This window comes from Sander lucioperca, chromosome 18, assembly GCF_008315115.2.
Source record: "Sander lucioperca isolate FBNREF2018 chromosome 18, SLUC_FBN_1.2, whole genome shotgun sequence".
Lineage (NCBI taxonomy): Eukaryota > Metazoa > Chordata > Actinopteri > Perciformes > Percidae > Sander > Sander lucioperca.
The window spans coordinates 29,476,201-29,501,993 of record NC_050190.1 but is presented as its reverse complement, the minus strand read 5'-3'; the positions used below and the strand labels follow the sequence as shown (position 1 = coordinate 29,501,993).

Here is a 25,793-nt window from a genome sequence, read left to right as displayed (position 1 = left end):
ATTTCCGTAAATGAAATGATATAGACAAATCATATCCCAGTGACTATTCTGGATCAGTGAGTACATTTCCACGATGGACCTTTTTCACAGCAGACATTTGGACTTGTCATAGTAGGAAAAGACATCCTGACTAGGGATGTAACGATATATCATTCTGGATCGACTTATCGGTTCAATCATCAACGATCCAATATTATCGATTCAAAGTGAAAATATCGATACATATCTTTAAGATGCGCCTTTATTTTGAAATTCCCACTTTATATTTATTCTTTTTATTAAAAAGAGTAGTTTATTTTTTAAATTATAAATTATATTTACATTTATTTAAATGTCTGGAAGAGCTTAGTAATGAAATTGTCAAATCATATTTTAGTTGCTTCTTGTAAATAAATATATATAAATGTAAGTGATTGTGTTGAACGGGCTCATGTATCGTCTGGTCGGTCGCAGGGCCCTGAACTGAATCAAATCAAAATCCTATTGTAGCAGCCTTTGTGATATCAGTAAATATGATATCATTGTCCAAAGAATTGATATAACATCGTACTGTGATAAAACATGTGATTTACACCCCTGATCCTGAAATCCGGCGTGTGATGTCCCTCACCTTCCGCTCCCTGTGTGTTGCCGTTTTCAAAATCCCTTCTCTTCGGGAAACAACAACAGACTTCGAGCTAGCGAGCTCTACGCTGAAAAATGTTTGAAGAAATTCTGGATCATGCAACAAGGCAGGCCTATTTGGTTCTTTCGGGGAATGATTGTAAAGATTTACAAAGAATACATTTACCCTCTAACTGGGACGTTTTGGGACCGATTGGTGGGATTGCTGTGGACCAAGTACACATGGCGATACACTAGTAAGAGATAATGAGGTTTAACAATGCATCCAGCTAATTTAAATAGCTCACGTTACTGTATTGTGTCAACAGTTAACTTCATGTAATATTGTATGTAGCGTTTTCTTTTGCAGGGTGCAAATGTTCCACCAAAACAAGTTCCTTCCCGAGACTATTTTGCAGAGCCACTGTTGCTGCGTCCGGAGCTTAAAACAATGCAACAAACCCAGAGCTATCCCAGAATGGATCTGTGGTGTAGCCAGATCTTACTCCACAGCGCTGTGGAGATAGGTCTGGCAATGTGTGACTATACTATTATCTAATATACAGTAATAGATAATAGCACTGTCAAGTAAACTAGTTTGATCGATAGATGCAAAAACAAATCATTTCTTCTCTGAAATCTTATCCTGTGTGTGTGTGTGTGTGTGTGTGTGTGTGTGTGTTTGCCTTCAGGAGGCTATACAAGCTAGCTCTTTTCTTTGTCAGGCTACCCATGGATCCATCCCTGAGAACATCACATCCCCCCACTGAGCTGATCTTAGCTGCCAGAGGAGCTGTACAAATCAGTTCTGGCTATTTATAACATCTTGACATTGAGAATGTGGGCTGATCTGAATCCAGCCGCTCAGAATGAGGCCCAAGAGGTGCCTGTCTGTGGCAAACTGATAAAATGTAACAGCTCTGCCAGCTCCCGCTGGATTACAGTCCGTATTACAAACCTACCTACCGTCCTGTTTAGAATGGCCTCAGCACACTGCAAACCTGCCTTCAAATACATGCGATTAGATTTCCATCTAATCCGGAATTACTCCTCACTCAATCCCATTTATCTTTCTCCGTTACAGTCGGATTTTAATGCAATGTCAGTGCCTTGTGAGTTCATGGAGGCCACTCCTTTTGTTCATAGTGCAAATCAAATAGCTGAAATTTGGTTCATCGTTGAAATCATTTAGCAGATAAAAATGAAAACTATAAAAGGAAAATAAACATTTACTGGCTAGAGTTTGAAATGTACACCGACTGCACATCAATTGAAACTATAGAACATTGTGAGATTTTTTTTTCTCAACTCAAATAGGCTACCTTTTTAACATTGGCCCTAATCCTCTTCCGTATATGAATTATTTCAGTCAGTTTTCAGGTAAAAATACCAAACATTCTCTGGCTTTTCTTTGTCATAGGCAATAACTAAATATTGGCTATATCTTTGGATATTAAGACTGCTGTAGACTTGGACAAAATGCAAGCAATTTGAAATGAAAAATGGGAAAATCTGAAAAACATTTTATAGATCGCACAAAGATAGAATAACTTAATTGAAAAATAACCTTTTTTAGACTATTCTACAGTCAAGTCAGTCAAGAAACAAATCATTAACCAGTAAAATGTTGATGTCTGTTCAAAAGCATATCTGATTGAGAGTTAAAATGTGTAGTAAATAGGGCAATTGTATCGAAATCGCAATATGAACTAGTGCAATATCCAAATCGCAGGGGGGGTGCAATATTTGTTAAAGGCAAAATATGTATCAAACCATTCTGGATGAAGTATTGTGGTACTGCAGAGATGTCCCGGCCTACAAATCCTATCCTACAGACTAAAGAAAAAATCTTTGTTTGGTACAGATCCTCGCAAAAATCACACTATAATCATTTTAATTTCTTTCAATGTTAATAATTTTCAATGAAAATGAGAATAATGATACAAAAACGATAATTCCCTCCAATATCGTGAATCATATTGCAATCGCAATATCAGTCAAAATGATCGCAATTAGATATTATCATATCGTGCTCATATCGTGCAGCCCTAGTAGTAAAGCAGTTTGAATTCACTAAACATCTCTACGCATCCTCAAGTCAATGTACGGGGCTCCATCATCGTAAGAGCAGGGGGGGATGGGGGGGGCTCGGCCGTTGTTGTGAATGAGGACCAGCATGACGTCAGGAAGCCAATGTCAACAATGCAGCTCCTAGAGGAGAAAAGGCGTTTCATCCAACTCACACACACACACACACACACACACACACACACACAGGAGACCCATCTACCACACCGACTGATGCCTACGGTCCATTAAAAGCAGCGGTTCTGGCTGCGGGGAAACAAACAAACAAACAGAAAAAAAACAATGTGGACCCACTCTTATATTTGAGGAATTGAACGCAGACGAGCAGGAAAAGCGGGTAAGTCGATCCCAGCCATTACGAGGATAATAAGCAAACCGTTGGGGCTTTAACGTTACTACGCTTGGATAAACCAGACTACGGGAGCCCCTTCTCAGCCGTGGATTTGCTTCTACTAATCTGTCTGCTCGCGCTGGCTTTTTACACTCACTTGTTTGTGTTGTAGCGCTAGTCAGACATTGTGTTGTGTAAACGCTGTCTGTTACTTATTATTGCTGAGCGGCGTGCCTAACGGTTACCTGATGTGTGGTTTTTGACACCGGGGTGGTGTTCACGCAGGTTAGCAGGGATGCTGTGGTCGGCAGCATGTTTTAGCTAGGTGCTGTGTTTAAATGCGTTTCCCTGAAAAAACGTGTTTCTCTTCACGGTTAGCGTAATGTCGAGATATTTACGTCGGAAACAAGTAACGTAACAGCCCTAAGAAAGTGATTTGGTGTTTTTTTGTTGTTGGACTGTTTCGCTTTGTTGCCATGGATGTATTAAGACAACATTTGTTGCCAACGACTTTGCAAAAACCCAGTTCACGCCATTTCAAAGAATGAATATCGATAGTAAGCCGTTAGCCGATTGAAAGTAACCTATGGTTACGGTGCCTTCTGTCAGTGAACAGCCCTGTTTGTTGTGTCATTGTGACAGACCCCCACGCGCCTGTTCTACAAGGAAGTTTGTCGGTCGATGTTGTTTTTAAGCTTACTACATCCACTTCTTTAATAAACCCCACAACTATATATCGATGGTAGACTAAACGGGAGGGAACATGTTTTGCACGGGATTCAAATGCCACGCAACGACCGGGGCTCGAGCTCCTGTCATGCTGGAGAAGGAAGGGGCTGCAGAGGGACAAAGGATCCAGCCTCCCACCCCCTTATTCCCGCCCTCAGCCGCTGAGCAGTCGGTTCAGTAAACAGCTACCTCGGAATAAAGCAATAATCTCTATAATGACTATCGTTACATATTCATTTCGCTTTGACGTGTCAAAATGAGCTGTGCTCATCAACAGAATTACAATTTGCGACCTTAAAGCTCTAAAAACGGAATTGCTGAGGTCTCCTTTTCACTATACGTAATTGCTCCACGTATTACGTAGAGTAATTTGATATTCAGTGAACCGTCATGCTCCTCCACAGTTTATAATGACATATTTATGACTGTGGTTAGTGGCTGCTGCCTGTGTGACTTCATTTAGCCATCGTAAACATTGTGAACAGATTAGCTCTTTGTCATCCTTTCCACAAAGCCACTCTCCCCACTTCTGTCTTTCTCCCAATGCGAAAACGGCAACATCAGAGTGTTTGCAGCACTTGGTTGTGTGTGTGAGTGTGTAGGGGGGCGGGTTAAATACAGTTCATCTGAATGGAGCAGATAAAAGGTGACTGAGGCCAATGAAATATTTATCACCTGCACTTCCAGACAGTTATCTTGAGCAGAGACTGATATCTCTCTCCTGCTTTGCTTTTTCCCAGACTAAGGCTGCTCATTACATAAAAAGATTCAATTCAATTTAGTTTATTTAAGAAGGGGACGGTGCAAACATGGGTTAAAAACGCCAGAATTAACCAAAAGGCTATTTCTCATCTGTAGTCCATCCCTCTGGCCTCGATGTTACAAAGGCTTTTTATAATACAAATAAGCAAGAAAGAAAGAAAGAAAGACAATGAAAGAGCAGAACTTGGCACAAAAAGAGGAAAAAAAATTAAAGTTCACTGTAAATACACACTTATTAAACAGACACTCAATTGATTTTACACACCAAGGTCTACTAATGGAGGGGCACTGCATGCCCATCTTGTCAAAACAGTTCTATAATGTCTTCTGTGGATCTTCGTCAAGAAAATAAAGCGTGATTTATGCTTCTGCGGTAAATCTACGTTCATAGGTACATGGAGACACGGGTCATGGACTCTACGCCGTAGCCTGACGTGCACCTCTCGAAAAATGCAACAACACGTCGCGGCGACGCACGTCGCTCGGCCGTGGCTTGGTAACGTTGCATTTCCCCTGACTCATTTCCTGGTTCTCCTTCTCCATAAACAACATGAAATCAAGGAGAGGGTTAACTTTTCCTGCTACAGATTTCCCACCGTGGTCAGAAAGCACAGGGGAGACACTTAGTTTCTCTGACTATGCCTCTGGAGTCGCTACTTGCTCCTCGCCGTCACTCTCTCACTTGCTTCCCACGCGCACACACACGTACCGGCCCTGCATGGCAATCAGCTCATTTCATTTTTTGTGAGTTGTTCCTGTTTGCGTTAGGAAGGATCAGAGAGTCACAGCACTCATTAAGAATCATGCTAAACATTTTCATATCCCTATTGTTCAAGTGGAATTTGTGGACAGATGGTTCAAGGTGAGAGACCATGGCGTCATCACAGCCTGTATGTAAAGATGGACGACGCGTCTTCACCCTCTTCCACTGTACAGAAGTGAAGCCAAAATATCCCGGATACCGGCGCTGCCATCTTGTAACTTTGGAGCCAGAGTCTGCGCAGCAGTGAGCCACGGTATCAAAGTCCTGCCCATACACCCGCCCGACCAATCGCGAGCCAGTCACAGCTGTCAATCATGACGTTTCACCCTGTTCTTATAGCTTGAAATAACTAATAAAAACCAAACTTCTTTGAAAAATGAAGACTTAAACAAACAGCGTGACCAGAACTACAGAAAATGATAGTTAGGAAATAGATCGTTGGGAAAAGTTATTTGAGGTGATTTTTTTTAGTCCCATCCGCTAACATGAAGGAGGCGGGGTTTATGACCGATACTGCAGCCAGCCACCAGGGGGCGATGCAGATGTTTTTGGCTTCACTTATACAAAGTCCAAATGAAGCCTCATGAACCAGTTTATTTATTTGCTGAGCCCACTAGATGGTCTTGGTTTAAAGAAAAGGTCTTCCCCACTGCCTGCTGATTGTCGTATCGGTTCTGGACTGTTCAAGGGTGTCACCACGGCAACGTGCTGTGTTATCGCTATAACATTCTGCGGACTGGGTCACTAGTGGGACTGCCGGGCTGTGCGTTTCTCAGCAGGCCAAACTCCCCCAACCTACCCTCTCCCCAGTCCCACGCCTTCGCCGCTAAATGTGCAACTGTACATTTATGTTATGTTATGTTATGTTCAGCAGTGCAAATGTACTGCTTGTGTGCTATGTGCTGAGGTGTTTTTTCCTGTTCCCACACTGTTCTTATCTTTATGAGGATAGTCTGAGAGTTGCTTTTTTTCCCCCTCTCCTCTCCTTCATGTCATGCTGTATCTGTCCCTGCTATGTTATGTTATGTATGTGATTATTATTATTATTCAGTCAACTAATAAGCAAAATACCAGTGCCACAGTGCAAATATACTGTTTGCCTGCTTTAAATGTGCTCCTGCGAGAGTTGTGTTGAATGTTTTGGATGTAAAGCGCTTTGAGCTGCACTCTGTGTATGAAAGGCGCTATACAAATAAAGCTATGATGATGATGATGATGGTTGATTGAAATTAGGTGACTAGAGTATGTTTTTATCATTCATTTTTGACATCATTTATGTCATTGTGTGTGTGTTTACAGTCCGTCTATGGACTAGCTTTGTTGAATGAAAGGACTAGACAGTTGGTGGTCTGCATCCTGTGAGGGGTGTTTCCAGTGGTCTGTGTTGTGGCGCTCAGTCCCCAAAATAACAGTTTCCAATCTACTGTTCTCATGCAACACATGAAGAGGTAACCAGCTTTAAAGTGTAACTCTCGCCAAAATGCAACCTAGTGTCTTTTTGTGAATGTACCCGAGTCAAAGTTTCGTTTAAAAGCATATTTAGGACGGAATCGCCACTTTTAAGATTTACCGTATTCTCGTTTTTCGGTCAAATGGCCTTTTGAATGGGAGTGCTAGGGAAACTTTTATGCTAGCCTCAAAATAGCTATTTTTAAAACACTAAGAAGGCTCGACACAACATGAGACTTTGCTCCAAGTATCACCAGGGGCTCTACACATGAACTCAGCATTGAGAACATTGTTTGTGTTCACAGAGTTTACTAAAAAAGGTTTTGAACAACTCACCGTAGCTCTTGTTCTTCTGGTCGCCGTCTATCGAGCCAGTCAAAAATAGTCGAGGGAGGAGAGTAAAGATGTAAAGCTCCTAAAGCTTAGTTCCATATAAATGCACAGATAATTTGTTGTTCTGTCGTTAGTGAAACACAATATTGACCTTGTAGTTGAAAAAGGAGCCTCATATAAGAATGACATTTCCTCCTATGGAGTCCGTTCATTCGCATTCGGAGATCACCTATTTTTGACTGGGAAAATGGCGGATAGCGTAAACAACAACTGCTAACGTGAGTTGCTCAAAACCTTTCTTTTTAACTCTGGGTACACAAACAATGTTGTCAATTCTTTCGTTAAGGTGCAGAGCCCCTGGTGATACTTCGAGCAAAGTCTCATGTTGTGTCGAGCCTTCTTAGAGTTTTAAAAATAGCTATTTTGAGGCTAGCATAAAAGTGCCCCTAGCACTCCCATTCAAAAGGCCATTTGACCAAAAAATGAGAATACCGTAAATCTTAAAAGTGGCGATTCCGTCCTAAATATGCTTATAAACGAAAGTTTGACTCAAATACATTCACAAAAAGACCCTAGGTTGCATTTTGGCGAGAGTTACGCTTTAACTCATGAGTCCAGTCTGGCCTGTTGGTGAACTGAGACATTAAAGGATTAGAACTTAAACACCAGCGTCCCGAGTCTGCTGCTTAATACGGTACTTGTCTTGCTAAATGATAGAAGCCCATCGGTGTTATCTTTACCATGGCTGTAGCTAGGATTGTTTTATTGATTAATCAGGTGATGGCGCAGTGGCCCTTAGCAAGACACTGGACCTCTGCGCCATTTGCTCAGCGCTGTTAAATTGTACGTACAGGACGCAGGGGTTTTCTACCCGGAAGTTATTGTAAACAGACATTGTGATTGGGTCTATATCTGTAAATGTTTGCGTATGAATGCATGGACTGTACATGTCAACAAGTGCTTCAACTGCACATGTGTGGTGCACATGCAAGATTGTACAGATCTGCTTGTGTATCTGCTGGCCATGTCCGTTTTGGAGCAGGACTTAAAGCAGAAGGGAGAGTCCAGTGTGTCTGTCAGTGACAGATCTGTGCAGGTTGATTTTGATTTCAGTCCTGCTCTTCCTCTCTTGTCTCTGAAAGCACAGCTGTGGGGGTCAGCGATAAAGCGTGGAAGAAGGAATGTAAAGAATTCGAAGAGAAGAATGTTGAGCATACTTAAAGCTCAGTTTATTTTCACACCTTTGCGCACCTGGCCAATCTCTTTCCCTTTACAGTCAGGCTACATCTACACTGCTATGTTTTGGCATATATTTTACGCATATCTTTTTGCTAAATTTACGCCTCTCGTCCGCACTACTCCAGTGTTTGTGAGCCTCTAAAATGGAGACATTTGGAAACGCTACTGCCCCCGTTTTGGTTTGAAAACTCCTGGGTTACTTTGTAGTCTAGATGGGCACAAACGGAGACCTTTGGAAACGATGACGGATGTCAGTCACTCTTAGCGGTTAGGTAGCTTACATACCTTTCAATAACAGTTTCACCTTGTCCTCAGTCCAAACTAATACATCCCTGGTCTTACTTTTCACCATTGTTGTTTTTTCTCTAAAGTACTTTCTGTATTTTTATCTTATACATCCATGATTTTCAACTGCAGACTAGTCTCGCATTGCCAGACCTTCCTCCACAGCACTGCCGAGGAAGGTCTGGCTAGTCCACACAGCATTCCAGGATGGGAGAAAAACATGCTCTGGTTTATTGGCATTTCTTTAAACCAATCACAATCGTCTTGGGCGACGCTAAGCGCCGGACGGAGCCAGGGCGCCGCTGCAAAATAGCCTCGGGAAGGAACTTGTTTTGGTGGAACGTGTACATTCAAAAGTAGTTTTAGTCGTGCAACAGAAAACTCAGATTGGACAGATAGTCTAGCTAGCTGTCTGGATTTACCCTGCAGAGATCTGAGGAGCAGTTAACCATAGTCCTCAGAAATCCACCGGAGTTTAGAACGCCAACACAAAGAAAGAGGAAGGTGACGGGACATCCGACCGAAATGAGGGACAATCCCGGAAATTAAACGTTGTCGACATAGTTTAACCGCCGAGTAACATCAGACAACCTGCTCCCTGTTTACACCGGCACGCACATGCCCAGTGTATGAGAATGGTCGTGTGATATGGGTTGTCAGATGGGTTAATATGAACGGAGATTAGTTCTGCTACTGGAGCTAAAACTTGTGTGGATGAAGAACATTTTTCGGTAACACTTTACTTGAAGGTATCTACATAAGAGTGACATGACAGTGACCCTAACTTGTCATGACAAAAACCGAATGACACTTACTAAAAGAAGCGTTATGTCATAAACATTTATGACTTGTTTACAATGTTTATGACACGTTCATGACAGTGTCATGTCACTCTTATGTAGATACCTTCAAGTAAAGTGTTTTTCTTTCTCAAAAAATGTAAACGCAGTAGTGTAGTGTTGATGTAGCTTCACACGGCCAGTTTTTAACCCTGCACATTGTACAAAACATGGCAGATCTGAATCGGCACGTCTAAAAGTGTTAATAAGCAACCTTTACAGTAAGTTGACAATGTTAGGTAACCATAACAACAGTACAGATTCTGTGTAAAAGCGATGACGATGAATGGACAAAAGGCGTACAGAGTGAAAAATGACGTCTTTTCATTTGTTGGCTGGGCATGTCTTCAGTCTGACAAAGAACCTTTGTTGCGAGCCATCACCTTTCGCTCTTCCCATCTTTCCTGTCAAAATAGCTCAACATCTTATTCAATAAAGTCATGTTACTATGTCTTAAAGGGGTTAAACCCAGCTATTTATCTTCATCATTTATCTATTTTCATCTTCACTACGTCATGTGAGGACATACTCCCTGAGGGGGATGGGTGTGTGTTTACGAATGCGTTTGTGTACTCGCATGTCTGTATGTGTGAGTGTTTGCTGTATGCCTATATGCCTATATGTCTCCAATATTCACATTTGATTGTGTGCATATACACACATGCTCAGTCAGAACCAGTTAGTGGCGTTTCAGGATGTTCATCACTTTGTAAGTGGGCCCCACACACACACACACACACACACACACACACACACACACACACAGACACAGACACAGACACAGACAGAGCTGATTTTAGTGTAGTGTGTGTTGGGAGACCGTACTGTACTTTCTGCTGTTCCACTTTCTTCTATTTGCAGACAAAATAAAAGCCTGGCACAGTTCTGACGCCCCACTTTAGTTATTATAAATAAACAAGGCGTTGTGAATATATAATGTTGAAGTACATTCTCTCTTCATCAATCCTCAACTCACACACACACTGTAGTCATTCAGGATCCTTCACATTAATGGGAATGGATTGAATTTCGGTTTAAACACTACAAGATGAAATCATTCAGAAAGATAATAAAAGAGAAAGTGGCAAATACAAGATATTGAAATGGGTATTTTTTTTATTCACATTTGACATTGTTTAGCTGTCAGCATCTTAAAGCTGCACTATGAGTTCCTGCATGACGTCACTTCTGTTGACGTTCCAAGTAAATACCGAACAAAACAGAGCAAGCTCGCCCCTCCCCCCCATATTTCCGTAACTGTCATGACTAAAGGCAGTTACACACCAACCAGACGGCCGACCGTTGGCAGAAAAGGCAGTTGGACTGATCAGTCTCCCCGAGTTGGTCAAAAAAATGCCTCGGAACACACCGAAGAGACGAGATGTAATACGTCTCCATAACAGCAGGCGGCACTAATCTGTATTGTCGCCCAAAAATGAAAACCGGCAGCTGATTGGACGAACGCGTCACATGGTTCTGGCTGCTGCTTCCGGATTTTGGATTTTTCGAACGGCCATTACTGGCGACTCATTCAGATTGCGATCTCATATTGGACTAAAATAGTTCACGAAACATGTTTCTGAAAACATTTTAAGCGAGAAATAGGCTGTGCAGTTGCTGAATCTGTCTTCATTTCAGATCGACAAAGGTCAGTTTAAAAGATTTTCGTCAGATTTTGAGAGGCTTAGTCACGCTCATTCCGCTCGCCATTTCCGGGTGACTCCCGACTGCCCTGTCTCCGACTGAGCATGTCAGGTCGGCCAAAATGAAGGCCGACGGCTCCTCCAACGGACGACGGCACGGAACACACCGAACAGACTCGAGTCACTGACCTCGCCAGACTGTCCAACGGACGATTATCGGCCCGGTGTGTAACTGCTTTTACTGACTAACTGTCACTAACCCCCACCCCCTCCCCCAACCATCTTGTCGGTGACTGGCTGGAGTGGTTTGTTGTATTTTGGTGCACAGCCTGTGCCTCTAGTGTTTGTCTGACGTTTACGACCCCTGTGTTGTCTCCTGAGACCGGGCTGTTTCACGGTGTGTTCAGGGGGCAGGCAGCTAGTGGATCAAGGAGAGATGCCTACCATTTGAGACAAAAATGAAATCGTGCTTATACCATGCAGGAACTCATAGTTCACCTTTAACTGTGTTTAATCCAGCTACTAGCTACTATCCAGCTAACGCTAGGCTAACGTTACCTGCTGCCAAGTGTAATGTTAACTAGCGTCCCGCGCAGCGATGCTTCTGTTGCCTGTAACTTCTGGTTTTCGGAGCATCAGAGAGAAGCGCAGGCATTTCAGTGGCACCGAAATGAGGCATAGAAATCTGTGTTGCTATTCAGTCTGGTAGATACCGGTCGTTTTGGCACCGGTGCCATATTAGCACCGGGTGTCGGTACCCAACCCTAGTGACATGTTGATACTAGCGAGATTCTGCTTCTGGAAATGGACATTATGCTGAATTTATCAAGACCACAGGTAAAGTCTGCCTTAATCAGGTAACAGGGGGAACAAGGAACTAGGGCTGCACAATTAATCGCAATTGAATCAAAATCGCAATATGAACTAGTGCAATATCCAAATCGCAGAGGGGCGCAATATTTGTTAAAGGCAAAATATGTGTCAAATATGTGTGCGGAGTTTAGCGCCGCCAATGACGATTTTGATTGGTTTAAAGAAATGCCAATAAACCAGAGCACGTTTTCCTCCCACCCCCGAATGCTACGTGGAGTAGCCAGACCCTCCTTCAGCGCGCTTTGGAGGAGGGTCTGGCAAAGTGAGACTACTGAGTGACTGACCAGATGGACTGACTGGCTTATATGAAGCGATGTATCCATTGTGAGCTTAATGAGTGTGTCCTGTACAGTACATTACTGCAAACACCAGTATTTATAACAGACATTTCCAAGGCAGCATGTCATGTTTGATTCGGTTTGATGAAGAGAGCTTGATTTCTTCTTCTTCTTCTCTGCTGCTGCTGTCTGTCAGAGAGGCTGTTTGTGTAAAACCAATACATAATTTACACTCACAGCACTTTTATGTGTGTGTGTGTGTGTGTGTGTGTGTGCATATGTGCAGGTGAACTGATCAAGGGCAGCCTGACCGTGTGTGTGTGTGTGTGTGTGTGTGTGTGTGTGTGTGTGTGTGTGATGAGGACAGACTGTCCCAGGAGGTCGGCCCAGCTCGAGGACAGACGGAGCAAAACTAGACTCAGAATGTCTGATGGATCTCTATGTCTCTTTTCCTTCCTTTCTTATTGTCCATCCATCTGTCTCTCTCTGTGTCCTTCTTAAATTATTTCTACTCTGTTCTCTCTCTCTCTCTCTCTCTCTCTCTCTCTCTCTCTCTCTCTCAACACGTCTATTTTCATTACCTTTGCTTCAGCAGTGTGTCATGCTGGAGGATGAGTGCGTATTCAGTCTCGTCGTCTACCAACTCGCCTTTAGCTCTTTAAGTTTATTGCCCGAAGCTGCGATCCCTTTCTGATTTATCGATCAGGCTGTGAATGAATAGAGCTCAATAGTGACCGCATTTTTTTTTAACGGCTCTGGTTCTGGAAGTGATTGTCCTAATATCTCCTTTGACGTTTTATTAAATGCTGGAATAAAGAGTTCTAAGCCTGGAACCGAGCCAAGCAGCGCCGAGATGAATTGTGACTGTAAAACATTTGATTCGGCGCCAAAAAAAAAAAAAAAACTTTTTGAAAAAGGCAAAAATGGCAGAGGTACAAGACTGTGTACAGAAACGATCAAAGACTTTAGTGGTAGCAGCTCGCTCTAGCCGTTCGCAGGTTCGGTAAACATTTCCATGGTAACGGAGAGTTCCACCAATCAGAGACGTTGCTGTTAACGCTCAGAACCACACTGTAGAGCTCTATAACTTATGGATTCTTGGTCATTCTTCAATGTATCAAGCCGCACACGAAGACCAAATGTTGCTGCTTTCACTCAAATAATTCAGTCAACAAATGTGCCCGCGACATATTCCACAACATTGTTTTTGGTTTGAAATGACTTGTCCTACATGTTTAAAATAATATACACATACGTTGCCTTTTTTTTGTACTATTGCACATTAATTTTTTCATAGATCCATCTGTTCACACCTTGCAACAATGAAAAGTGTCACCAGCAGCAAATTTGTCATGGCAGAAAACCATTTTCTAATCCCAGCGCGAGAGATGGTGTCCACGACATTAAAGCGCTTCATCGAGCGCCAAGCTGCTGCCGTGTGTTTGTGTCTTGGAACAGATTTGAACAGCCATAGTTTGGACTTCTGAGAAACGCATGGATAATTCTTAATGAGGAGACAATCTGTTCACAAGAACAATGTTTGTATCCTTACGGTGCGGAGGAGGTTACTGTAATGAGATGATGTTGAATTTGAATAGAATGCCAGTATTTAACCAAGTGCAATTTTCTTCAAATCCAAAGCCAACACACAAAAAACCTCAGACATGCCTCTCCACCGCTCTCAGCTCTCACTGCCCAGGGCATTGTTGGCATTTCTGGTTTATCTGGTGCGTAACCTTGCCACGGATCTGGCAACCCATCTGGCATGGCTGGCGGTGATTGGTGTAGACAGGGGGGGGCAGATGGTGAGATCATGGTCAGCTGTTTTGGACACTGCTTAAATCCACATATGCCATGTAGGGTTTGCTAAGATAGAGCTAAATCTGTTGTTTAGCTTACAGTGTCTCGTCGGAGTGTCTGAGGGACACCGCCGAGGAAGAATCAGAATAAATTAAATGAAGTACATTTTACAAATCTTTGGCTGCGATGTTCAGTCTTCTCTGTGCTGCTGTTCAGAATCAGTTTGATTGGCCAAGTATATTTACATACACAAGGAATTTGACTTCGGTAGGTGTTAATTCTCTATACATTCAAAAAATAGACATGTAGTAGTACATTCAGGAGACAAATCGTAATATAGACACATACTGTACGCTAGAGACAACAATATACATATATTATTACACGCGTGGGAACTAAGCGGGACCATAGACTCCTCTCTTCTGTCGAGCTGTGACGTTGAACCTGTGATGGTCCAAGGAAAATATGGAACGATATCAGATTGAACTACAGACTGTATATAACAGAAAATATTTAGGTGAACGATTTAAAAAAAATATTTAAAAAATATTGATTCCAGGGAAAATAATCGATTTTAAAAGTCGTCGCAAAAAATCACGATGCATACATGAATCAATTTTTTCCCCCTTACCCTTAATAATAATAATAATAATAATATATATTTATATAAAAATATTGATTACTATACTGGATGATTGACATAATAATAAGCAGCCTTTGATTCCTGGCCAGAGTGGGGCTGTTGAAACTGTTTGTTGGCTGATGTAACAGTGCCAATGAAGCTGTAAAGGCCGCTTGATGTTGTTCCACCTGTCGAGACGGATTAACATGCTCTCACATTCATCTCCATTGCTGCCGAGGGAAGACCTGGCTCTGGCTTTGATGTGATGCAATTAGGGTTTGTGTGCAGTGAAGGATTACAGCAGTAGAGGTGATAAACAAGCACTCTGTCATGCTTTGCAAACCCGTGGGTTAGCTGTCAGGTAGCGTAGCGTGCAGACCCAACATCACAGCACTATGTGGTGTTTGTGGAAGACTTACGTGCACGTATTTGTTGGGTGGTTTTACTTTACCCGTGCCCCGACGACTAGCGTTATAAGCTAATTAGCGGTTTGAGATAAAAACTGGTCACATTCGATTAGCATGAAAACAGATCCAAGAGAACGGTTGACTCGGTACACACGTTATTAACCCCTAGGTTCATTTTGCGCCTTTAAGAAAATGTGACATTTGTCAATAAAAAACGTATGCAGTTTCACATCATTTTGGACCATTGATATTCCCATTATCTGTCTCTAACTGATAAATAAAAAACACTCAAAAAAGCTTAAAGACCAAGCTTGCTAAAGAAGTCTAGGTTAGAACTAAGAAAAGTCATTTATTTAGTTTTGATGCCGACATTGATTTTACATTCACTCGGCTGCCCAAAGTGGCTTGGGTGCTGCACCTAAACCTTATAATTGTAGGGAAATCCAATAGGGCTGCAACTAACGATTATTTTCATAGTCGATTAATCTGTCGATTATTTTCTCGATTAATTGATTAGTTGTTTGATCTATAAAAATGTCAAAACATGGTGAAAAATGTGGATCAGTGTTTCCCAAAGCCTAAGATGACGTCCTCAAATGTCTTGTTTTGTCCAAAACTCAAAAATATTCAGTTTACTGTCCCAGAGGAGAGAAGAAACTAGAAGATATTCACATTTAACAAGCTGGAATCAGAGAAATCTTATTTTTTTTTAATAAAAAAATGACTCAAACGATTAATCGATTATCAAAATAGTTGGCGATTAATTTAATAGTTGACAACTAATCGATTAATCGATTCATCGTTGCACCTCTAAAATCCATGCACTACCGCTAAACATTGCAAGGGCCTTTGTTGGTGTAGGTGTGCTGTTTAGGATTGGGCATCGAGAACCGGTTACCGCTGGGAATCGTTTCAAAAATTGCGATTCCAGTGGAATCGTTTTGAAAATTTGGTTTCGAATCCGATCATCGGTTCCAAATTTAACAAATTAACAAATTTCTAAATTTAACAAGTTTTGGTTTCTGTGGCAGTTTCCGCTTGTTGTGTTGCAGCCATTGAGCATAGTAAGCCGATACTGGCTTTTCAAGGCCGATACAGATTATTATTATTATTAGTTAATAAAACTGATAACCGATATTTGATACCGATATGCATTTACAGTGAAAATGAAATTTTTTTAAGTCAAAATTAAGATTTTGGAATGTTACAAACTCCGACACAAAACTTTGTTTAGATGTTTTAAGGAATTATTTAATAAATGAGAAACTTTCAACATAATACCCAGTAACAGAGAGTCAGACAGTGTTGTGGGCGGGACATTAAGTCAGACTCAGTGGTGAGAGAAACCTAAGCAGAGGGACAGACGCAGAGCTCTGTGTGTGTGTGTGTGTGTGTGTGTGTGTGTGTGTGTGTGTGTGTGTGTGTCCCGTGCACTCACTCATTGGACACGGCTCTTTTCTGGTCTCAGACTCATTTCCAAGCTGGCCCAACTACAAGCGCATCCAGTTTTTTGGCTACAAGAAAAACGTAATCTAACTAGAGGACCTGTCCTGACGGGCATGAGCACAGATTTTGTTTTAGTCTCAGATCAAAGAAATTTGTCTGGAACTTGCAGACTCATGGCAAAAGTCTTGTCGTTTGCACTTGCCCTTCAGGCTTCTTCCTGTCTCGTCCAGTGTTACAAAAGCCTCTGTTAGGTCCTTTCCTCTGATAATGTGAAGTCAGAACACACAAATCACAAAAACAGTATCGCATATTTCATCAGTTTTTTTTAAGCAGTGGTTTCACAGTGAATATCAGCTTCTGCCTTCAAACAGACGCTTTACAGTTCATTCTTTTAATCGCATCAGACTTAAAAACTCTTTCATACATCAATCTATCCTATTGTTAAACCAGCTACATTAAATCCGGTGCAATACATATTTCAGGTATATATGTCTCCAAGACATTGTCTGTGTGTATGTTCATGTCATTTTCTGTTGTTATACATGTTTTTTTTTTGTTTTTCCTACTTGGAAGTTTATGTCGTAATGTTTCATGTATGTCTGTTGGTGTTATTAATCTCATGTATGTTTGTATGTATGTGTATGTCCTCTTTTTTTATACGAGCTACCCAGGGATGCACAAAGAATTTCAGCCTTGTTGTATCGTATCGTAATGTTTAAACATTTTCAGTTTGATTCTAAATTCATTATTGATTCAGTTTTGATTTGATTGATATTGAAGATTATTTTTTTGGACATATCCGCCTTCAATGGATAGGACAGCTAGATATGAAAGGGGAGAGAGAGTGGGGAAGACATGCAGGAAACCGTCACAGGTCGGACTCCAACCAGGAACAAACCTCTGTATGTGCGCCCGCTCTACCAACTGAGCAAACCCGGCCTCCGATTGATACTGTTTTAATACAGTGGGGGGCCATTACTTTTGTCCTTTCACATGTTAGCCGTCTTGTTTTTTTTTCATATCTGTTAATTACCAGCAGCAGAAGTGTTAATTGCACTAAGCACCGTGTTATGTAGTCAGTCCTGTTTGACACGTAGCGCTCGCTGTCGAGGGTCTTTGGGGCTTCTGCTAATTAGGACCATAATGTCCAATTAACTCACCAAACTGCACCGACTGGTATTCACATGTCTCTCTGGGTGCTTCGTCACAGAGTGCTGGATGGTGACAATAATTAGCAGTGTACTTTTGAAAGCGTTTGTCTGATTGATGCTCATTTGATCTACAGGACAGTTCCGATTTACAGTAAAATCCAAAAGATTGCTTGCGGTTTTGCTGCTTTATCCAGAATCGCTCATCTCATTAACTTCTGACTCACGTTGCGCTTCCTTGGGTCCTGAGCAACACACCTGCCATGGCATTCAGGGTTTTTCCCGCCATTATAAGGTTTAGGTGCAGCACCCGAGCCTGATAACCTACCTCGTTTGGTTCGTTTAAAACGTACCCTGGAGCGTTTTGGTCGGATAGTCCGGTTCGTTTGGACTGGGGTGAAAGCTCATCTGAACTCTGGTGCGGATCAAACAAACAAACTCTGGTCCGCTTGAAAACGGGGGTCTCGGTTCGCTTTCCAAGTAAACTAGAGTTCGGTTCACTTCAGGGGAGAACGCGATCCGACCCCAATACAGGAAGTGAACCAAAAACAGAGCATTTACTAGCCTGAAATTTCAACCTTGCACACAATTTACGGACTTCTATTTGATTTAAGGGATGATAACTTTCAGATCCATAACATGTTCTGACCGAAGCATTTTTCGATACCCGATACTAAGGAGGCAATTCCGTCGGTGCCTAAAAAGTATTGAATTCTGTACCCAACTATTTATACCATGGGTCATAGTTTAGTGGGAAGTGGCGTATGCTTCTTTTAAAGCCCATTTTGTGCGTACACAAGTTATAAATGACGCTCCTTTTAAAAGTGCAGCTTCATGATTCTGTCTTGGTTTTTAGCAGAACGCATCATCAAAGTAACTGCAGAGACAGCTGCTAAGTGTTAGTTTAAGAAAAAAGCTTGTCTTTAATTAGGTATTTGGATAATAAAGCATGTTCCTAATGGCTGTGCGACTGTAGGCTGTATCACGTAGTAAACCCGTCATTTTTGTTTGATTTGGCTGCGTTCCCAGTATTTTGAATTTGAATTTCTGCAGCATTCCCATGCTTCTTGAGCATGACTCGCACAGCAAAAAAAAAAAAACAGCTTCACTTTCCCTGAAACCTGACAAGCCTGATCCAATTTACGCTTCGCTAGCAGCCGCAGGGCAAAGTAATGTCCACCCAGCCTCACGGCTGAAATGAGGGACCGGAAGTGTAAGGAAACAGTTGGACAGGAGGAGCTCCCCGGGGATGGAATGTCCTCCTCTGCTACATCTTTATATACGTCAAAAACAGGTGAAATCAAATCCATTGGACCGGGACTGAATCCTCAGTGGTTTTTGGGTTAAGAAGGGCAGTGGCGTCACCGCAGTGTTCAGTGTGACAACAGGAGGAGATGTGAGGAGAGTGAGAATCTGCCAACACAATATACTGCATAGGAACATGGACACGAGTATCCAGGGCAGCCCTGAGCCCCAAGGCCTAGATTTCCGGGGGATGCAGGGGATATGTCCCCACCCCAATATTTAGAAGAGGTTGATTTGTCCCCCTTTTAAAAATATGAAAGACAACCCACTCCCCAAAAGAGGTAAAAATAACCGTTCTGGGGGCTCAAAACAAGACTATATTTCACAATTATTGTTTTCTGTCAGATCGTTTTTACAGGATTCCGCGGGATCTAAAAAAAGTTAAGAAAAGCCTAACCTTTCAAAATAAAAATTGTAGGCCTGTAAAAAGTCTTACATTTGCTTAAGTATTGTATTCTAGGCCTTAAATAACTTTCAACCTGTCTTAATTTTTCCTACGTCAATGCAATGCTCATTGAAATGTTCCCACAGCGCTTTAGAATGTTGTTTTTTTTTTTTATTCTGTGGTGTTGTAGTTCTTTCTGTCGCTAGTCCAAATATAATTCGCCGTATTACGACTACAAATGAGACCAACATGCAACTTATTTTGCAGCCAATCTAGACACCAGGCCTATGAGGAAATGGGGGACTCTGACATGTGACCCTTTTTTTTTGATGTCGTGATATAGGTCTTAAATTTCATTCATAATGGTCTTTAAAAATGTCTTCAAAAGTCTTAAATTTCACTTGACCCTGTAGATCTTGACATTTCCAAGCGCACTTGAAGGCAGCTTCATTTCACGGAGAAAGACAAGAGACAGAGGGACTGAGAAAACGTTTTTTTATTTTATTTGTAGTTTATTTCGAACATGTAAAAAAAACAGATAAATAAGGGCATCTACATCTCAGCACAATCTTCCAAAATGATTATAAGTGATTCAAATAAGAAATTCCCATGTTCAAAAAGGAGAAATCTTTTTTCGATTTCAGACACAGGAAATTAAGTTTCTGCCCTGGTTATAATGTTTCCCCCCCCAATGTTGAAACATAACCTACGCCCTAGCCTGAGCCTACGGATCAGATCAACATGCTGTGTGCTACACTGATATCCCAATAACATAATGCTGCTTTTTGGTTCTCCTGCAACGCAAAACATTTGAAAACACCAAAAGAAATCACTGTATTCCATAAAGGTGATGTTAATCTTGTCAGTTTTCCTCTGTGGAAACTTTGTGGGCGTTTGGCAGCCCCACATGTGTACTTTCATTTCCAACGCCTACGCTGTGTTGCCTCGTGAAGGAGATGAAATAATCCTCTGCTCAGCATCCTTGCCTTTATGTTTTCGCACCCTCTCAAAAAAACCCAATTCATTTATTGCACAGTTTTGATGTGACACATTTGGCCTTTCGCCAGATATGAACATACAGACTGCAATTGATATTGTAAGTTTCCGCTGCTGTGTGAAGCCTCGTGATCCTTGTTTGATTGGACATGCTGACAGCTGATTGATGTCTGTTCATGTGAAAAGGAAGTAGAAAGAGCAGTTGACAAAATATCGAATACGCCAATATATCGTTGTTCTTTGTGCGATACAAGAATCGATACCCTGGCGCCAAAGGTTGTTATTGTGTTGTAATTGTTGGAGCTTGTATTGCAAGACAAATTTCCGTGTCTACAGACAATAAAAGTGCTATCTATCTATCTATCTATCTATCTATCTATCTATCTATCTAATATTGATATTTTAATTATTTAATAAATATAGGCTAAATAGATTTCCCTGCTCCCAGGGTCACTACTTCATGGCTCCTCGAGGTGGCGCTCAACACATAAATTATTTTGGACAATATTGAAATCACAATTATTTAACACGATTACTCATTGACTTTTGGAAAGATGTTGCATTTATTGAACTTAAAAAAACAGTGAAACAGTTCAACAAATCAACAGTGAAAACACCTTGAACGGTGAAATTTCCCTGCATACTTTTCCCGTTGAACGTTTTGAATTCCCCTTCAGAACACAAGACAGAAACAGCTTACCTGCAAAACGTAATGTGCAAAATAATCGTTTTTCTCAACTACATTGTTTTTGTGATCATCAGGAGCCGATAACATTTTATTAATTGCACAGCCCTAAAGGCTATCTTCTGACGTATTACATGTTGTACCTTGTTTTCAATACGTACTATATTTGTCCAAAGAGGTATATGCTAATGTTTTCGTGAATTGGGTCATTGTGTAGGCGTGTAGTGGGATTCTGTGTCGTTAAGTCTCATATTGCAACTGACTTTACAAAGTGGTGCTCAAAATGTTGGGGATGTTTGCGGTTATTTAAAAGTGTGATTTATGGTCTGCGGAGGCTTCATGCAGAGCTCTCGCCGTAGCCTACGTAAGTAGCCTGAAGTTTGTACTTGTGCGTTGGTGACTGCGTCGATCTCTTTAGGAGAATATCGGGCCGGCGTGTGTGTGTGCGGAGAGAGTGTGGTAGAGTGAGTGAGACAGTGACTGTGATTATCTTTGGAGCGAGTAGTGACTCTAGAGTCATAGTCAGAGAAACAAAGTGTCTCCCCTGAGCTTTCTGACCACGGTGGAGAATCTGGAGCAGGAGAAGTTAACCCTCTCCTTGATTTCATGTTGTTTATGGAGAAGGAGAACCAGGAAATGAGTCGGCGGAAATGCAACACTACCAAGCCACGGCCGAACGACGTGCATCGCCACGATGTGTAGTTACATTATTCGATTCCGGTTCTTATTGATTCTCGATTCCGATTCTTACGGGTCACATGCTTATTTCACAAATAAGAGTAAAGTTTTATTTTGTTTCAATGGTCAGTTGCAGTTTTACCAGACTTTTTCAAGGTAAAATAAAGCCACACTAGAGCGGTGCTTACTGTGCTCCATAGCTGCAACACAACAAGTGCCTGGCCTCTACGGAAACCAAAATTTGCGTTTATTAAATTTGGAACCCATGATCAGATTTGAAACCAAATCCTCCAAACGATTCCAAACGATTCTACTGGAATCGTAATTTTTGAAACAATTCCAAGTAGGAATCGGTTCTCGATGCCCAACCCTAGTCTCCACATACCTACGTACGTTGCAACGGCGTAGATTTAACGCAGAAGCATAAATCACGCTTAATACAGATGGAGTTGTCTTGGAACCAACCTAACGGCCATTAGAGGAACTGCATCTTAAGACACATTTACTTCAACATTCAGTCATGGTGGTTGCTAAGTGTGGAATACCTCAACAACAAAGAATGTATATTGCCTTTTGAAAAAAACAGTTGAACATGACCAAAGAGTATAGAAACTCAATAGAACGTTGTGTTGCGTTCAGTCCAAGATGGCGGAGCTGCACTCTTTAGAACGTTCCATTGCAAGCTGCAGCTCGGTCATGGTTAAGTGTGTCGGTACACGATCCGTTCTGCCTGCACGATCCGTTCTGCCTGCACGATCCGTTCTGCGCATGCGCAAAATATTCGCGCATGCGCTGTTGTACGAGAATTTACGACACTGCACGATCTGTTCCACGCTTCCGGTCGACAGCCAAGCTAACGTTAGTTTAGCTAACAGCTACTTCGGCTAACCGCTAGCTGATTGTGGCGGTCTGCCGTTAGCCTCCACAGGCAAGCTAATGTTAGTTTAGCTAACAGCTAAATCGGCTAACAGCTAGCTGAGACAGCATGTAATAACTTTAAAAGACCCTCAAAATAAAATGTGAAAATAAACGTTAACATATATATCAGCTGTTACGTCAGCTCTACTTTACTTGTGCTCATTTAAAATACAATCACTCAATACTTGTCTTTATTGTTATTACTGTGAAGTCTTAATTTAGCTGTAGCCTGCTTTTCCCATTACGTTTGAGTTAACGTTATTTTAGACTGAATGAAGCTGTCAGCTAGCGGTTAGCCGAATTAGCTGTTAGCTAAACTAACGTTAGCAGGCAGAACGGATCGTGCAGGCAGAACGGATCGTGTACTGACACTCGGTCATGGGTGCGTTAAGTTCTAAAGAGTGCAGCTCCGCCATCTTGGACTGAACGCAACACAACGTTCTATTGAGTTTCGCCTCTTGGTACTTCTAATAGACCTTTTCAATGGAATTCCATTGCTAGGCAACAACCTGGCCCCTTGTTAACTTCCTGTCAGTTGATGCCATTCACATATACTGCAACAGGAAATCAACTTGGGTCCATTTAGAATCTTTATGTTTACATCTGTGAAAAGGTCATTACTCTTTGACATGACACCATGTACCTAATTAGCAATTCGGTATTTGTTAATTAACATTCCACACCAGAGAGAGCGTGTGAAGCTAAAGAGGTAAATGTAGTCTAGACAAACTAAAAGTAGCACTGTCAAAATAGGCGGCTGAGCAAGTTTACAAGATTTTTGATCCTCCTAAAGGTGCAGAAATCCTCTAATAAGCCCTGCACGCTGAGCCTCAGACTGTCCATTTAAGAGTCAACTAGCAGATGTAAGCACTGAGATGGAAACAAAGGCAGTGATCCAGAAACATGGAGACGGTACAAGGCATCACAGACCATTGAGGCCTTTTAGACCAGCGGCACAACTGTTCAGTGATGCCTGGCGTGTGAAGAATTCAACTCGTTGAGCCAGGAATTGTGTTCTCACCTCAGAGTCTGTAGCCAGCAGCGCTGCTCCTCCACAAACTAACCACAACATCACAGTTCACAGACCCACTTCCTGCTTGATATACTGTACTTACTGAAGTTGTAAGCAAACAGTTTTCCTGCACAACGATTTTGCACCGATTTTAAGCATAACTTAGCCGTAGTTTATTTGCCATAACCACAATCTTTCCTAGTGAGAATTTTAAAAAGAAACGTTGGCATCCTTGAATGCAATCCTGGGTTTTGCAGAATCGCTGCCGTATAATGGTTCTTGTCCGGATATAGAGTTGAAAGCAGTAAAATATCTTAGTATGCTTTTCCTGATCATCCAAGTAATGTGAGAGTAGAGATGCTCTTCTCAGGGTTACAAATGGTCTCCTGATGGAAGCAGATTAGAGCGGTGAGTGCTCTACATTAGTGCTGCTTGACCCATGTGCAGTCTGCAACACTCTTATGTTACGTGTGTGTGTGTGTGTGTGTGTGTGTGTGTGTTCGCACTTGTAGGACAAAAGGTGAAGGTATTGATGGGGAATGAGAAGGCATGTGAGCCAAAGTAGCTAGGTCAGCTATTCAGCGTCTATAGATTGGAACTTAATCGCTGGTTAAACACACACACAAAAACACTTTACACACATACTAGACATTGCCCTCACCCCTCACTGCTCATACCAACACATATGTATTTCCTCCACGTGCCATCTTCCGAGGCCCTGTACTCCATTTACTACCCATAACCCCTCACTCCTACAGCAGGCCACTTGCCCTTCACACACATCGAGCGGTCCTCTGACATACGAGCACTCTGTCAGCAGCGCTAGCTGCATGCCTGAGGGATGAAGGGGTTTCATTTGCACTAAATCCAATTCCACTTGACAATGGCAAGATGAGTATACAGGGTTGCAGGAGGCTGAGGGGTTGAGCAAACACTGTTGGCAATGACCTCACAGGTCATTTATCAGGATCTTAATGACCGCAGTGCAAGTGAGAGCTTCCCCACAGCTGCTTTCGCAACAAAGGCTCATTGTTAAAATGGGGGACGCTGATGTCATGGCGGTATATTTCCGGACGAGATCAGAATCTCCCAGGGGAGGGCCCCGGTAATGGAGCGAGGACTGGGCGCTATCTTTAGCTGCGAATTGTTTGTGGGGGTATTTCTTCCTGAGATAAAGTTTCGTATCTATTTGTTTTCATGAGTTTGATCGGTTGATGTGAGAAGTAAGCAGCTGCACAACAAGCAAGCAGGCATCTTTAGACCCAGTAGGATTTGTCCCGATCAGCTTTTATAGCCTCGATATCATTTTTTAAAATACTGAATATCTGCCGATAACATTTTTTTTATTTACAAAAATAACTAATTAAACAAAGTAACTAAAAGATGGCTTCAGCTTAATACATTCAACTTAGTGCTGCTAGCATTTTATGTAAAACATATAACATCCACTTCTACTTAGAACGGTGTAGAATTTACTGACATAAATGATCGATGTAAGGCGATCGGGGTGACTGCCGATCCCTGATCAGTTAAAATGTTAATATTGGCTCTGATCCGATTGGGACATCCATTTGCTTTTATTTGAGATTTCTTGATTCAATAGTGGAGGTTATCTGTTTGCTCAGAGCTTGGGCTCACGCTTTATCAGCACCGTATTTAAGCTGGAGCTGCTCCCCCCGCGACCCGACACCGGATAAGCGGACGAAGATGGATGGATGGATGGATGGTATTTAAGTGATTCCTGTTTTTCAACTTTTAAGCCATGCTAGCAGTGTGACTCTGCTGTGTGACTTTGATTTGTTTTACGGACATTAATGGCTGCCAGGGTTACAGCATAACCAACCAAGGGGGTAAGCGAGCATCCGGAAAGTGTACCTCCTATGGGGAGACTCTGAGGCTAACAAGCCATCACCTTCCGTGCCGTCATTTTGGCGTCACTTTGACAGCGAATAACTTTACATCTGAAGCGTTTAAAGACTCTATTTGTCCATTGTTTATTTCTAAAGAAACACGACACTGTATAAAAGGCTCCATTACCTTGTACCTCACGTTATGGCTCCGTAGCAGACGTTTTTGTAAAAATAGGCTAACGATTGTGTCATAACCACGCGACTTTCTGTCGCATAGTAGAGAAATTAACGTATGGTCAGGAGAAGCTCGCAGGCAATCGGGGGGA

General features: G+C 42.0%; 1 protein-coding gene across 1 annotated transcript in view; it reads left to right on the top strand.

Moving 5' to 3' along the window:
* The first annotated feature begins 2,754 nt into the window (after window positions 1–2,754).
* The window catches only part of bach2a (BTB and CNC homology 1, basic leucine zipper transcription factor 2a), a 51,638-nt gene continuing 28,599 nt past the window's right edge, over window positions 2,755–25,793 (top strand). Inside the window, exon 1 of the mRNA XM_031321452.2 lies at window positions 2,755–3,028. The gene's annotated coding sequence lies outside the window, so the exon portion shown is untranslated. The remainder of the gene's footprint in view (window positions 3,029–25,793) is intronic.